Raw genomic sequence first — 16,351 nt, 5'->3', positions numbered from 1 at the left:
TGGCAGAGCGAAGGAGAGCACGAACAGTGTCAAGAATATAACGAAGTTTCCGTTCGGCTCTACCATTTTGCTGAGAGGTACCTAGATAAGTTAGTTGATGAACAGTGCCATAGGAATGCAAAACAGCTTGGAAAGCATATTGAGTATATTCAAGAGCATTATCAGGTCGAAAAATTTTGATGCATTTGGAAAACTGAGTTTCAACCATTTTTGCAAAATTAGAATATACTTGCAATAATTCAGAACGATGTTTCATATTAAAAATCCAGCTATAACGAGAGTAATCATCAACAAAGACAACAAAATATCGAGACCCACCAATAGTAGAGACAAAGGAAGGGCCCCAAACATTAGAATGAATAAGGTCAAAGATATCAGTGGATATTGATTCACTAGTATTGAAAGGCAAAGTTGGTTGTTTTCCTAATTGGCACGAAACACAATCAAAATTTTTTGTAGACACTGAACCTAACAAACCTCTAGAAGCTAATTGATGTACCCGAGAGGAAGATGCATGACCAAGTCAAGCATGCCAAAGTGCAAGGGAAGGAATTAAAGAAGCTGTAGTAGCTGTAGCAACAAAAACAGGAGCAACAAGTGGAAGACGAAGGTTGTCCACGGGAAACATACGGCCAACTCTAGGACCAGTCCCAAGCTCCCGTCTCGTCCTCGGATCCTGCACAATACACCCAGAATAATCAAAGATAATGTGATAACCCAACTCAGCTAATTGTCCAACAGAAAATAAATAATAAGAAAGGTCAGGAACATTAAAGACTCCAGGAACCGAGAGATTGGAGGTCGCAACGGAACCTATATTTTGACCAGACATTGTGGAACCATTTGCTGTGCGAATATTAAGAGGGTGCGGTGCAGGTTTAAGGTCAGAAAATAAGGACGAGTGAGGTGTCATGTGATTGCAACAAGCAGAATCCATAAGCCAAGAGGTAGGAGACATACCAGATAAAGCTGAGAGAGGAGAGGAATAAGATGCATTACCAACCATACGAATGACATTGGCGATGATATTTATAAGGTCATCTCTGGAAATGGTGAAAGTGGATCCAGAAAACTAAGACTTTGCAGAGACGGGAGCCATAGGTTGGACACTCTCAGTGTTAGTAACAGTAGCAGTAGAAATGGAAACAGCTGATTTGTTGCGTTGATAGCAAGTCTCAATATTATGGCCAAAACGTTTGCAAAAATTGCAAAAACATTTGTTGGATTGTCGACGACGATTGTTGCAAAAGGAAGAAGACTTGTGCTTATTCTTCATTTCGAAGCAAAACATGCAAAAATGAAATCTATGCGAAAAACTGGGTAAGGAGCACCTGTACTGCAAAAAAGTCAACTCTGTAGAAAAGTCAACGGTCAACGGTCAAAGTCAACGGTCAAAGGTCAACTCCAGTGATGACATCAGCAAGATGACGTTATCGGATGACGTCAGCTAGGGCTGACGTAGATGATGACGTGGCAAAGATAACGTTAGTGATGACGTCAGCAGGTGACCCAACGGCGCGTGGGGCGCGTGAGCGCGTGGTTCAATCTTCGCCGAAACTTATGTCGGCGCGTGAGGGCGTGTGGAACTCCTGATGATGCCGATTCTTCGTCGATGATGTAGATCGGAGCAAGACAATTCCGATGACTGTAGCGGTGAGATGATCGGAGCAACACAGATGGCGCGTGGAAAAGCGGCCGAATCTTTGACCGGCGCGTGGGAGGTCAGATGATGATGATTCCAGCGGCTATGTGTAGATCGGTTGAAAATCTACACGTTGATATTTCTTATGTCTTAATCGAAGGTCTAATGTGGAAGACCTGACGGAGGCAGTGATCTTGGTGGCAGTGATCGAGCTTCTAGCGGTGAAGATTCAACATTAGCACCTCTGAGGGCATAGAAAAGGTTTACTGACCGAAGAAGTCGCAGCGGAAAATACCAACAAAGACAGGACTGCAAGACACAAGAAGGTTAGAGTAATGGCTCTGATACCATGTTAGAAATACAGAATAATTGTATTGTATTTCATAAATCAAAGAATATACATCAGTGCCTTAATATAGGAGACATATATGTACGGTACAAGTAAAGTGTAGTACAAGTACAAGTGTGCTATACAAGTAACCTAGCTGGGCCTATAGCCCATAACATAATATACGTTAACAGAACGAATATAATATAATACTCCATATGTATGCCTCACACATATTATAATCCAACGGAAAGTGAAGTTTGGAGCTAATTTATCTTCCTAATGGGTATGATCATTATAGTAATCTCCAAAGTGATAATATGATATACGGCAAACAGACGAGCAACTTGATTTAGCTAATCTCTTTTTGACCGACAAATTCATCGGGAAAAAAGTAGAAAATAGTAAATCTTTTTTATCCATATGTATGTATATAGGCATGCCGGCTAAATATCATATATAATCAAATGGAGAACATTAAACTTTTCCGGCCATGGCGCCTTGTAATAAGGATGATTCAGACAAGTGGGTCTAAATTTTATACAAGAAAAGTATTTTAGAAATGAAATTAATCAAGTTAAAAGACAAAAGCAAAAAGACCCCCTTGGGCACATTATATTATAAGAATATTGTTGAAGTGATGATCAAAATGAGACATCTCTGCTTATATATTAAGGCACTGAATAGCTTTAAAGGCATGTACCTCGGCCCCCTTCTTGATTTTAAAGCCTCTCTAGTGGAGTCCTACTTTATACATATTAGCATAGCTGACTAGGTTTGCTCCTATAGCCTTGTATATAGTTGTAACACCATGGACACAGTATACGACACTGACAGCATGGTTCTCCCTTCTACTAAAATGCACAAGAGTGTGGAAGAAATGTCCAGCAATAGCGAAGAACCGCCACAAGAATACATTGTTAAAGATAGCAGTTTTGGATCTATAGAGTCTTCTGACCCATCACTAGGCTCAATTCCTATCATCGATATCAGCATCTTCTCCCTATTTTCATCACATGATCCGAAAGTAGTAGAGAATGAACTTGAGAAACTAAGATCAGGTCTAAGCTCAGGAGGATGCTTCCAGGTTAGGACTTATGTTTAAATTGAAAATTTTCACCGGAAGTTCTCTGCTACATTAGGCAGAATAGCTATCCTTATTGTTACTAGGAAAAGTATTTCATCAAGGCACTAAGATTTATTTTGGAACCTGCTTATCTTTTCCTCCAAAAAAAGAAGATTTATTTTAGAACCTCATATCCTGTAAAAATAGCATGCAAAAGACTCAAAAGTAAATCAGAGAATCTATTAAATGTGGGAGAGAGAAAAAGAGAAGAGAATAGAGAGACCAAGAACCATTTAATCTTTGTATTTCTGTTTGTATGATACAGAATGTCTCTATAAATATACAATAGAGGTTAATTTATGGGCCCAAATTATGTCTGAATCAAGAACAATTGATATTCCTTGATTTAGGGCATAATAAGGGATTATGTACAGAGAGGGTAATGCGATTAGATGCATTTGAGCATGAGTCAAATCTAGGATATGTAACAGTATTAAAACCATAGTAAAAACCTCTATCAGTTGTTTCTCAAAAAAAAAAAAAAAAAAACCTCCATCAGTTACGCCATGATCTTATATCAAAAACCTATTCATATATTCAAAAGTCTTGTAATTTAACTAACACTTGTAATGTTTCCAACAAAAATATCTGTAGTTCAAATCCCCACTTCTTCGGTTATCGAATTATGATACAAGCACAAAAGGTCTCTATAAATATACAATATACAAGAGAAGTTGACTTGAGGGGCTTGATTATGCCTAAACCAAGAATAATTGATATTTCTTGATTCATGGCATAATAATGGATTATGTACCAGGAGGGTAATTTGATTAGATGCATTTGAGCATGTGCCAAATCTAGGATATGTAACGGTTTTAAAACCTTAGTAATTAAAAGCCAATATTAGTTACGTCATGACCTTATATTATAAACCAATCCATATAGTCAAGATGTCAGTTGAGTTACAAGACTCTTAATTATATGGAACCTATTCATATAGTTAAGAGTCTTGTAACTCAATTGACATCTTATGTTGTTTCCAACAAAAACATTCATGATTTAAATCTCACTCTCTAACTATTGAATTGAATTGAAAAAAAAAAAAAAACAACTGTGCTTGTTTGTACTTGAGTCTAATAGATATTTGAGTGTTTATTTGGATTGAATAATATGTTTAGATTGGAAAAGAAATGAATCAAATTTGTGCATTTCTTTTTCTATAAGAACTTGTCTTAAAGTGTACCTTTTGAGCCTCAGGCAATAGGTCATGGAATTCCAAGTTCATTACTTGACAAGTTACGTGAAGTGGCAAGAAATTTTTTTGCACTTCCAGCGGAAGAAAAGCGTAAGTACTCCCGAGAAGCTAATAAGGAAGGGTATGGGCAAGGCGTAGAAGTTTAGAAAAGCAAATCCTTGACTGGAGCAGTCGCCTATCTCTTAAGGTCTTCCCAGAAGATCAAAGAAGGCTCAATTTTTGGCCAGAAATTCCAAGTGATTTCAACTATGTTTTAATACACATTTTAAAATTTCTATATAGAACAATTTGTAATATTATAATGATGAAGCAGAACATGTCATATTACAATTTTTGTAATTTTATTTGAGTAATGTTAGGAATATTACAAATGTTACCATACATATAAACTTTGTAAATTGACGTGTTACAACTTTTAACTACAACGTATAAAAACCACGGCGCATCCTTGGTGCGGTGATCACTCCATATGTAGAAATGCTTGTGGGGTGTGAGGAGTAAAAGCCGGGGTTCAAATCTTTAGGATGGAGTTTCACACACATACACATTTAAATTAGGTTAGAGTATAATTTATATTTTATATCGAAAAACTACAACGTATAAAAAAGTAATTAAAAAATTTAATTGTTATGTTATTAACGTGGCACTAATCAGTCAATCACATTTATTATCATATTAATTTTTAAATATTTTCTAATGGACTTGGTTTAGGTCCAGTGCATCTAGTGTACTGGATTCGGTTAGATGGTAACACATGTCCAAAAGTAGATACATGTTATCATTTTAATGAGTCTAGTACTACGGAACACTGGACCTAAGTCTGATCCATTTCTACTAAAACAGGTAGAAGTATTAACATTTTACTTTATTTTTTATCCTTTGTCTAGCATTTTCTGACTTAAGATTAATTAACATGGTGAAGCATTTCCATAGATAAAGTCCTTTTTCATATTGTTAGTGATTGGTCCTTTATTTGATTTTACAGAGATATTTTACATGAATTTGCTGTGAAGTTGAAGGGTATGATGGATATACTCTTTAAGGCCATGGAAAAGTCTCTGAATTTGGTAGAGGGCAGCTTCTCAAGCCAGTTTGGAGACAACTCACAACTCCATGCTAGATTTAACTTCTATCCACCTTGTTCATGACCTGATATGGTTCTAGGCCTCAAAGCTCATTCAGATAGATCAAGAACCACAGTTCTCTTGCAAGATGATGAAATAAGAGGTCTCCAAATTTTCAAAGACGACACATGGATTAACATTCCTGTAATCACTACAAGAAATCTGGGTTTAGGTGACGTTTTAAAAACATCACTAAAAACTCAAAAAACGTCACTATAGACACAAATGGTCTATAGCGACGTTTTCTTTTGCGACGTTAAAAAACGTCACAATAGAGTGGTCGCTATAGATCTATTACGACGTTTAAAAAAACGTTGCCATATGTTATTCTGTAGTGACGTTTAAAAACTTTTAGCGACGTTTTATAAAACGTCACTAAATAATATTACATTTTTGTATATAATGTTGGAAAATACATTTAGCGACGTTTTTAAAACGCCGCAAATAATCACACCTATAGTGACGTTTCAAAAACGTCACAAAAGCATTTGTCCCCTTGTTTTTAGTGACACTTTTAAAACATCGCTAGGATTGATTATTTGCGACGTTTTAAAGGTGTCACTAAAAAGGATTTCCTCTTACTTTTTAGTGACATTTTCAAAATGTCACAAAAACCTGCTCATTTTTTTTTTCTCAAATACTAAAAATGCTATATAAACCTGCTTAAAATTGAACAATAACTAACACAAACTTTTAATAAATCAAATATACCTATTGATCATCAATATTCCACAATAACACGTGAACCATAGATTCAATATATATAAATATATATATATATATATATATATATGTTTAATACCAATACATATATCATCTTGAATTGAACAAAATATTTGTCTACCTACAAATAAAAACAACCACCTAAATTATGACAATATTAAACAAAGTACAATACTTCCAAAATAAATGTGGTTGTAACAAAACACTTGTCTACCTATACCAAAAAAGAACCACCACCCAAACTATGACAATATTATAAACAAAGTACAATAGTTCCAAAATAATTGAAGCAAGAAAGTGACTGATTTGTTACTCCAACCAAGTAGACACTTTAAGTGGTACAAATATACAATGACTGACAACTTGCTAAACTTTGTACAACCTTCATGACAAGGTTCCTCAACATCTTTGAGCAATTTGAGAAATTGGAGTGACTCTTCGTTAGGACCTTGTGTAGGTTGTTCCACACTAGGGCCTCCTACCACAGGATCTGATGCCATATCTTCTTCCACCGGTTCGGGCACCATATCATGCATAAGGAACATGTGATGCAACATTTCACGCATATTACTATTTTCATTTGAGTTTTTTTGGACAGAAGTACTAGGAGTTTTAACAGAAGTCTTTCTAGATGATGATTCCCCGTGAAAAATCCAACGTCGATAACCCCTACAAATCCCATGTGATACTAGATGAATTCGTACAACATCTATAGCCAACATTGTTGAATGTGCACATTTTCAACATGGACAAACAATCATACCATCTTGTTGTTTATGTTAAGATGCAAAATTCAAGAATTGTGTAACTCCATTTCTATATTCCACAGATGTCCTATCTCTAAAGTCCATCCAACTCTTATCCATAGCTATAGAACAAAATAACTAAACAATCCACCACAAAACAATTATCAATATAACAATATAGAATACTTACAAGTATTGAAGTCCAAAAATTAATCAACAAATATTACTCAAAAATATCCATCCAAATTTTCAAAAAATAATAAACACTTCTAATATGAATGTAAACCACCTTATAGCACTATGCAAGCCACCCGCTTGCTCCAACTCAACAATCCACCCCAACACAATTATCATAATCACAAATATAGAATGTAAGATTAAGTCCAAAAATTAATCAAAAAATATAACTCCAATACAATTTCCAAATTTAATAAATCCACCAATAAAAAAGGAAAAAAATTGAACACAAAGAGAGAAAGAACTGGATAGAGCTCACAAGACTAGAGAAAGAACTAGATGCCTTATATATTGAAACTAGATTTCATAAGGTGAATTCTTACACGCTACTTGTTAATTACTAAATTTTTTTCCCCAATAAATGTATAAGTGAAATAGTTAAAGCCATGATTTGTAACTAGTAGTGCTGAGGTGTCATCAAATTGGAAGTCACAGTTCAAGAAATCAAGGTAGCATAAAAATAAAAATTTGTTATAGAGTTGTTGTGATACTCTAGGTTGTGGGGATTGAATTGTACGAGTGTGTGCAACACCAACATGTCCTAAGTTTCGCATTTAACATGTACTATAGATCAATTTAGGCTATTCATGTGATTAAGATGAGCCCCAATTATAACTAATGCTTTGGGGCATAATGTAGATATAGCGCTCCCTTAGGTAATAACAAATGGTATTAAAGTTAGGGTGATATTTTGATTATGCAATTTAATTATGCTGAATATTTGATGAATTTTTGATCAATTGTACCCATTTGACTTCAAGTCCTGTTTTCCTTATCCCCCCCCCCCCCACAATCTAAAAGGTAAAAAGCTCAAAAAGAAATATTTATATTCTTTTTAACTAATAAGAAAAAAGAAATTTTACTAATGGAGAGAATGTTTCAATAATTATATGATAAAGCTACCACTATCCAATGATGCCAATACAAAAATGTAGCTAGTCACTAAATTTAGATTTTATTATCTTCCTCTCTTTGAAGAATGTTTCTAGCTAATCCATGAGTAGCATCACATTGAAATGTGAAGCATTGACCAAGTTTACTATTGGCATAATTTTCCAATTTTAGGGATGAGGTGGGTTTTGCAAATAACCAAAGTATTAAATAGTAGAAAAGATGTTTGTGACAAACAAATCTTCGTTCATAATTGGTAGTCATTATAATTATTATAACTTTTGCAAATTTGTGACAAATGAGTATTAGTTCATAATTGTAGTCATGGTAATTAGTATAAGTTTTGCACTTAGACACTATGCTCCTCTTAATACATTAGAAATACTCAATATCTTTTTGTTTGATTGAATTGAAATTTGTTAATAATAATAATTATTTGGAATTGGTAGTAGTTCTATTCCTTGTTTTGTTTCTCATTAAAAGATGCTAGAAAGACTCAATCAAGTGTCAACCATATCCATCCAAATCTCCAAATTTAATAAACACTTCCAATATCAATTACAATGAACTTATAACACCATGCAAGCCACCCGCTTGCTCCAACACAACAATCCACCCAATATAATTATCATAATCATAAATATAAAATGCTTACAAGTATTGAAGTCCAAAAATTAATCAACAAATATAAGTCAAAAATATCCATCCAATTTTTCAAAAAAATAATAAACACTTCAAATATAAATGTAAACCGCCTTATAGCACCATGCAAGCCACCTACTTGCTCCAACTCAACAATCCACCCCAACACAATCATCAACATCTCAAGTACAAATTTTTAAGCAAAAATTACTTACTATACTCAAGCCAAGCACGCACCTTTCCAAAAATATAAATTCCAAACTTATCACAATAAGTGAGTAGTTAACCTGCAAAATAAAAGAGGACACTTAAAATAGTTCCAAAATAAGTGAGTAGTTGTCCCAGTACATTCGAAATCTATTAATTTTTTTTTTCTAATTTAATAGTTCCAAAATAGAAACTATTTTAACTCTAGTAGCTTTAATTTTAAAAGTTAAAAGTGTTTTTTGACAACAAAAAGAAAGAAAAGAAAAGGAAAATATTCCCCACCTCAAATCCCTTGTTTTTCAATGATTAGACTACAAGTTTTTTAGTGACTGGATTTTTCTACTCTACTAAATATTAGAAAATGAAAAAAATGATTTTTTAGAAAATATTTTTTGTTGAATCGGATAGAGTTCATCATGACTAAACTTGCCATCAACTAGAAGTCTAGGACCCCATTTGGTTATATTTTCATCAAGCTTTCACTTTTTCTACATGCATGGAAAACACCTAGTGTATAAATAATTAATAGGAGACACTTTGCTGTAGATATTGAAAAAAAAAAAAAAAAAAAGAAGCATCCTAGTTATTGATAAGGATCCATCCCCTGCCATTGATTTCAAAATATGGATATAATATTGAAAAAATGTAATTGGGAGCCATTGAAGTTTTGTTTTGGTCTTACAGTGAAATAACTTTGGCTTTTGCAACAACACGTACTGTTTTGCTCACAAACAGACAAAAATTGACTAAACCAATGTAACTGTAGAAATGGCTATAGACAATTTTTATATACTATAGAAATTTTTCAAAAGGATGTTCAAATTGCAAATGGAAAACTGTTGACAATTTGAATTTTAAACTGATGTCAATCTAAAGCTTGATGTGCATATTGTCTTAGGTGGTCCATCAAGCTTTTGAGGCCATAATAGATATCTACTGCATGCTAATAGTTCACTTTTTATATATTAGCCCTTTGAAGATTTTATATAGTGGGTACACTTTTTATATATTAGCCCTATAATAATAATAATAATAAATATATAAACTTTCATGGATAAAAAATTATCAATGCTTCCAAGAATTACATTCACAATAAACATCACACAGAGCCATATTTAAAAAAGAAGTCAAGATTTATTAAAAAATATAATAATAATAAATATATAAACTTTCATGGTATAATATTGAAAAACAAATATGTACACTCTAAAAAAATACTTACAATGATTCAGCCCATGATCCTCAAGTCCTTCTGCACAAGAAGCCAAATCTAAATAAGAGTTTTCTCTACTAATTTCCAACCAAAATAGAAAAACAGAAAAAATTAGCACAAAACTCCATGACCCATTAAAGAAAAACCAAATCAAAGCAAACCCATTAGCTAAAAACAAATACTTACACTCTAAAGAAACTTGAACAACAAAAAGATTCCAACCAACACTGAAAAATAACAAAAATTAGCACAAAAACGCAGTGACCCATTAAAGAACTACCCAATTAATGCAAACCCATAAGTTAAGAACAAAGACTTACACTTTGAAGAAACTAGAACAACAAAAAAGAGGGAAAAAAGTATGGTGGTGGTAGTGGGTCTTGGTGGAGGTCGACGACGGCCGCGATGGCTATGGTGGTGGCAGTGGGTGGTAGGCAAAATGTGTGGTGGTGTTGGAGAAAATGGCTCACAAACAAACAATAGGAACAAAAAAGAAAAGAAAGGCTTAATGAATAGTTGACTGAAGAAAGGAAAAAGTGGGACACGAAGTGACTAACTAAAAAAAAAGAAAAAAAAAGGGGGGGGGGAAGTGAGGGAATCTGAAAAAGTGGCGGAATGCCAAAAGTTAATAACGTATAGCGACATTTTTAAAACGTCGCTATAGAGTCTTTGTAAAACGTTGCTATAGATTCTTTATTTTTAATAACGTACTGAGTACAATTTCGTTAATAACTATTGTGACGTTTTTAGAAAACGTCGCTATAAAGCATAAATGCGCTGCTAAAACTATATTTTTTGCAACGTTTTAAGAAACGCCGCTATTGTTTTGAGTTACAACGACCTTTTTAGGAAAAGGTCGCTAAAATTTCACTCTTTAGCGGCGTTTTCAGAAAACGTCACAGTATATCACTTATAGTGGCGAATTTAAAAACGTCACCTAAACCCAGATTTCTTGTAGTGAATTCCTCATGCTCTTTTTGTCAATCTTGGCGATCAAATGCAGGTATGTCTTATTAGTCAGTTGGAGAGAGTCACTTAGCAGCGCTTAAGCAAGTTTTGCAGGCAAGATTAATGTTTCACCTTCATACCAACTAGGATGATATTCAATATTTAGGAATATTTAAACTAGTAAAGATTCATAATACTGACATGTTATAACTGCAATCAATTGTATGCACTAGCATGTCTAACCTATAGAAGAAATTTACAATTTTGATATGTAGTTTGTTGTATATGAATTCATGCAGATAATGAGCAACGGAATTTTCAAGAGCCCACTGCATAGGGTGTTGACTAACACAGACAAGCTGAGGATATCTGTGGCGATGATTAATGAGCCAGAGCCGGATAAAGAGATTGGACCTGTGGACCAATTGATAGACGAGAAAAGGCCAAGGTTGTATAGAAATGTGAAAAACTTTGCTGCTATCAACTACGAATGCTTTCAGAAAGGGAAAGTAGCACTCGAGGAAGCAAGAATTTTAATTTTTTTTTTCCTACTTATCTATTCTGGTATTGAAGAAAGTTGATGGTTGAGAGTATAGAATCATTTGGTATTCTGCTTCTTACTTTAAAATAAAGCATATATATTGGATCTTAATCTACATCTCTATGAATGTCAGAAGTGGCTTTATATCACTTAATTTCTGGTATGTAAATGACAACTCAAAGAATGAAGTGAGTTTTTTCAACTTTGTGATCGAAATGGTTTACGTTATGGGTTGAACTCGTTGAACACAAACTATTTTACACAATTTATGTAATAAACATTATTCGTAAGTTTTTTTATCCCAAAATTCCTTGTTTTATACTATAAATTTATGCTGATATTAACACTGGCTATAGGTCTTTTTCTTTCAAAACGTGGAACTGAACTCATATTATTGTGAAATCTAGGGTTAATATTCCTGAACATCGCTTGATGTCATTAAAGGATAATGTGGGATCTTATTTGCCCTTTTGTGGTGAAAATAATCAAAATATCATTTTGGGCCTTATATTTTTTTGGTCACTATCAATTTGGTTTCTATATTTAGAAAATAGTCAATTTGGTCCTCATTTTTTTTTTTTTTTCAATTTTTAGTTATTTCCATCAGTGACTTGACGGTAGGGATCAAATTGATTGCAAGTTGAAAATAAAGGGGATCAAATTGGATACTACCAAAATGTAGGGACCAAATTGAGATTTTAGCTCTTTTTTATTTGAAAAAAATAAGGAAAATTTTAATTGGAGCTATAAATTTTCTTGGTTGGTGCGATCATTATAGTAATCTAATAGAAGTATAGAGTGTTAGGTTCTAAAGTCTTAGGATTTTATGTATTTAGAACTCTAATTTGTATTGTTGGCAAACCACGATCAAAACAATGTGTTTAGAAGTATTTTAGTCTAGCTCAAAGTTGTGCATTTATGTAAAGTTGGAATCGAGTTAAAGCAGGAAAGCATTGTGCCTTTCAGCCTGGCTCGATCGATCGAAAGACAGGCTCGATCGATCAAAGCTCGGGTAGAATGGTTTTCTGCAGATTTTTTACAACTCAGCCCTAGGTGTTTTAAAACGTTTTTAGGGTTTCTTATTTGTCCTAAGTATAAAAGGCAAACCCTAGCCACGTTTTAGTGTTGCTCATAATTGCGGTTTGTGTAAATCTCTTGTGAGATCTAGAGGAGCTTTCCTTTACACAAACTTAGGGTTTTCAAGGAGAAGATTTATCTACACCTTGATGATCAATTCAGTTGCTGCCATTGAAGCTTAAAGAAAACACAAGCAGGTGTGCTTGTATCTGGTGGTGAATCCAAGAAAGAAGGAGTCCTTGGATTCGGAGCTTGCACATGGTCGTGTCAGGAAGTTCTACTAATTGATAGCAATAAGAAGTCGAGCGTGGGGGATTGTAAGTCTTATTGTATGAACTTCGATTCTTTCAAGATAGTGGATTCAAGTTTACCTTGAGGATAGTTAGGTCAAATCCTCCCCAGGTTTTTACCGGTTTGGTTTCCTAGGTGATCATATCTTGTGTTATTTATTTTCTGTTGCTTTGCATGATTTGATCTTTGATATTGTGATAACATAGACTTGTTTAATTGGACTAAGTAACAACTTGGCTAATTACCTAGGTTAAATCAATTATTTTAAGGGGTCTAAAAACTATCATAGAGCATGTGGTAAATATAGACAAAAATATAAATTACACTTTTAAGTTTGGTTGATTGTCATTTTGGTTTTTTAAAAAGTTTACATTTTTGTCATTTTGATCTCGTAAGTTTTCATTTGAATATAATAAAAAGTTTGGTTGATTGTCATTTTTGTTTTTTTAAAAGTTTACATTTTTGTCATTTTGATCTCGTAAGTTTTCATTTGAATATAATAATCCATATGCACGCGGAATAAATAATATTTTTATTTTATATATTATTGAGAATCACCAAATAAATATTATAATCCAACAGAAAGCAAAGTTTGGAGCTATGGAATGATCAATATAATACTAATCCCTAACATGATAAATATAATCAAGCTGCCCATGTTTTGATTTCATGGTCTTTCAAAAACAAATATTCAAGTTTGTTTGTTCTTAAGTTTGCCCCTTATTATTATTATTATTAATGGTGTCACAGAAATCATCCAACTCCATAACTCGTCCATATGTCTCGTCCAAAGAAAGACAAGCTACGATAAATCAAATAGGCGAAGCGAATGTTCCAAGCGTTGTGGCTAACCTCGTTCGTCTATGGACGAACAATGCCTCATGGAATCTTACTCATCATCATTTAAGCAGGGCAAGCCGTCCAAGATGGTCTCATCCATCTCTTACTAAAGATGGATGAGTTCACCGTGGAGGTCTCGTCCATCTTTTACTAAAGATGGACGAGTTCACCATGGAACGGCCCGTCCAACCTAGGTAACTTCCATAGCGGTTATGGAAGTTACCCCCAATTCTCCGGACTCCTCAACATTGGGAACGGTTACTAAACAGATAACTGTTCCACACATACTATATAAGGATTCTTCGATGAAGGGTAAGGCATTCAGACAATTTTACTTTGAGAAAATACTCCTTCCTTACAGAGAGTTCAAAAGTAACTAACTTCATCATTGGAGGACTTTTGGCCGGTCACCATCGGTCCCCTCTGATTCAGTGTTCTTTGTATTACAGGAGATAGCCCAAAGATCATCGTTCGAGGTCTAAAAGCTGATGGTAGCGAAGTTCATTCGGGAAGTGTACTACCCGGATTGGTTGGCCAATGTAGTAATGGTTAAAAAGGCAAATGGCAAGTGGAGAATGTGCATGGACTTCACTGATCTGAACAAGGCTTGCCCCAAGAATAGTTATTTGCTACCGCGCATTGACCAGTTAGTAGACTCAACTGCAGGCCACAAATTGCTTAGCTTCATGGATGCCTTTTCAGGATACAATCAGATAAGGATGGACGAGGCTGACTAAGAGAAGACATCTTTTGTCACCAGTCAAGGCTTATTCTGCTATAAGGTAATGCCATTTGGTTTAAAGAACGCAGGGGCGACATATCAGAGGTTGGTCAACCACATGTTTCGTCCGCAGATTGGGCGGAATGTGGAAGTCTATGTAGATGACATGCTGGTGAAAAGTCAGGATGAAGGAAGGCATTTAAACAACTTGCAGGAGACATTTGACACACTGAGACAGTATCACATGAAGCTGAATCCTAGCAAATGTGCTTTCGGAGTATCGTCAGGGAAATTCCTTGGCTTTATGGTCTCCCACAAGGGAATTGAAGCAAATCCAGATAAAATTCAAGCAATATTGGACATGAAGCCACCGCAAAATACCAAGGAAATCCAATCCCTCACTGGACGAGTTGCCGCACTTAACAGGTTTGTCTCTAAAGCTACTGATAAATGTTTGCCATTTTTTAAGGTTCTCAAAAAAGCATTTGAATGGACCGACGAGTATCAGAGAGCTTTCGAAGATTTGAAGGCATACCTTACCATGGCACCACTGCTGAGTCCATCAGTGGAGGGAAAGGAATTATATTTATACCTAGCGGTGACCCCGCATACCGTGAGCTCAGCATTGATAAGAGAGGAAGATAAAGTGCAAAGACCTGTGTACTATACAAGCAAGGCATTGAAAGGAGTGGAAGGACGGTATCCACAAATGGAGAAATTAGTCTTCGCACTGATCACCGCTTCTAGGAAGCTGAGGCATTATTTCCAAGCACGTGTCATTAATGTCATGACAGATCATCCGCTCAAGAAGGCAATGAATAGACTGGAAGCAGCAGGACGATTAATCCAGTGGGCTGTAGAGCTCAGTGAGTTTGATATTAGGTATCAACCAAGGCATGCCATAAAAGCTCAAGCCCTAGCAGATTTTATTGCGGAGTTTACCCCAAGTCATAATGAGACAGAAGACAGTAAAAGATGGGTCGTCCACGTGGATGGTTCGTCTACACGGCATGCAGGAGGAATTGGTGTGGTCCTACAATCCCCAGAAGGAGATAAACTAAAACATAAAGTCTGTCTACAGTACCAAGCAACTAACAATGAAGTCGAATATGAAACCCTCCTCAAAGGGCTAGAATTGGCTAAGTCTGTGGAAGCCAAGTCCATATGTGTCATGGAGGATTCTCAATTGATCATGGGGCAAGTAAATGGGATGTATGAAGCGAAGGAAGAACGAATGAAGAAATACCTTAGCAGGGTGATGCGTCTTGTGAAAAGATTTGAAAAAACTGATTTCGTTCAAATCCCAAGGGAGGAGAACGTAGAAGCTGATACTATAGCAAAAGAAGCCTCAGCAAATGAATCAATAGACAAGTCAGATGAAGTTCAATATATGCCAAGTATAGATATCCCGGAAGTACAACAGGTGGATAACAGAGAAAATTGGATGACCCCCATTATATCATACTTGAGAGACGGACGACTACCAGAAGAGAGGGACGAGGCCAGGAAGCTGAGGGTGAGATCAGCTAGATACGTCCTTATGAATGAAGTGCTATACAAGAGAGGCTTCTCTCAACCTTACCTTAGATGCTTAGCTCCGGACGAAGCAAACTACATACTAAGAGAAGTTCATGAAGGGGCATGTGGCAATCACTCAGGAGCCAGATCACTTGTCCACAAGGTCGTCCGTACAGGGTATTACTGGCCGAACATGCAAGCTGATGCTAAAGCCTACGTTGAGGTCTGTGACCAGTGCCAGCGGTTTAGCAACGTCCCCAGACAACCATCGGAATACCTCACCCCAATGGTGGCACCGTGGCCCTTCGCACAATGGGGACTGGACATTTTGGGTCCCTTCC

At 35.4% G+C, this 16,351-nt stretch overlaps 1 pseudogene; it reads left to right on the top strand.

Moving 5' to 3' along the window:
- The first annotated feature begins 2,829 nt into the window (after positions 1 to 2,829).
- Positions 2,830 to 11,603, top strand: LOC115973799 (annotated as a pseudogene).
- The last annotated feature ends 4,748 nt before the right edge of the window (positions 11,604 to 16,351 follow it).

Source organism: Quercus lobata, chromosome 2, assembly GCF_001633185.2.
Source record: "Quercus lobata isolate SW786 chromosome 2, ValleyOak3.0 Primary Assembly, whole genome shotgun sequence".
In the NCBI taxonomy this organism is placed as follows: Eukaryota; Viridiplantae; Streptophyta; class Magnoliopsida; order Fagales; family Fagaceae; genus Quercus; species Quercus lobata.
Note: the sequence above shows the minus strand (reverse complement) of the source record. Positions and strands in the feature narration are given on the sequence as shown.